Raw genomic sequence first — 1,356 nt, 5'->3', positions numbered from 1 at the left:
AAGTGAAATCACTGACCTCCCCCTACATGGGACAAGACATCCAGGTCTGTCTTTAAACAGAGAGAGTTTAAAAACTGTTGAGAGGTTACTCTGGACGTTGCTCTTATGGAAGTTTCAGTTAGAACTTGCTACCTATCATAACCTGCCAAACACCATCCAGGACCATTCCAGCCAATCCAAAAGAACACCTAGGGCAATAGATAAGATTCCACAAGTGTTCCACGCACTAGAGTAACTTTCCAGAAACTACAACCTCCAGATGGGTCCCTTGTCCAGATAAGTCCTGAAACCTACAGGGCCCAGCCTTTCCAGAACATCAGATAGTTCCATCTTCCTACCCCATATTAGTGATAGACATTTCCAGTATGAAAAATTTAGAATGTCCATAATCCAAATACCTGTAAAGAGAGGGATGGAAAGATCAAAGGTGATGGTGGAGTTATACAGTGAAGATGGATTGAACAAATGAATATGAATGCTGAATCCTTAAATTGATATGTTTTTTAGTCTCCAGTACCTTAGCACACCTAGAAATGGAAACCTAAAATTGTGGAATTGTAACCCATGTCAAACTCTGAAATATGTTCTACAACTAATTGTGGTGTTGTGCTTTGAAATTTATTGCTTCTTTTTATGTGTGTTTTTTCTTCACAAAAAAAGAAGGGAAAATATTCGATGTAATGGTAAAAAAATATTTAAGTCTTTTAGCTTCCTATTTTCTGGAGCAGCTAGAAGGAGTAATCTGAGAGGACTGTATTAAAACTTATGGGATCTGTCTTGTAACTACTTGTTGACGAGTGCTTTGAAAATTATCACTTTTTAATTTATGTATATATGTTACACTATGCCATAAGAAGTTAATAAAAAAGAATATATGTATATTAATTTCATGGAAAAGCAGAAAAAATAAACCATGGGGGATGAGGGCAAACATAAAGAAAGTACTGGCACCTTCAAAACCAATGCATGTGGGAGACCAAGAATACAGGGGACCTTTGACTGAGTAGGAATGTCTTCCTGGTGGTTTGGGTCTGTGCCACTCCATTCCAGAATACCTGGAAATGGCACCCAGACCTAACATAATGGGCTCAAAAGGAGACAATCTATGGAAAAATAAGTGTGTTGTTAATTAGAGCTGAAACAATGCATGCTGAAGGACGCTCGGCATTAAGGGAAACTTCTTGGGGGCAGAAGGGTGGTTGCTTTGCAGTAATAGTGGAAATTGTTAACATTGCTAAACTGTCTCAATTCTTTATCTCTTCCTCTGACTCTGTCCATGAAATGGACCTGGATGCACCTTGCCGCACTTGTCCTGTATTAACAACTTTGTTGCAAGGGGGAGCTCTCAGAGAAACA

Source organism: Tamandua tetradactyla, chromosome 17, assembly GCF_023851605.1.
Source record: "Tamandua tetradactyla isolate mTamTet1 chromosome 17, mTamTet1.pri, whole genome shotgun sequence".
NCBI classification, from domain to species: domain Eukaryota; kingdom Metazoa; phylum Chordata; class Mammalia; order Pilosa; family Myrmecophagidae; genus Tamandua; species Tamandua tetradactyla.
This window is presented reverse-complemented; position numbering follows the sequence as displayed.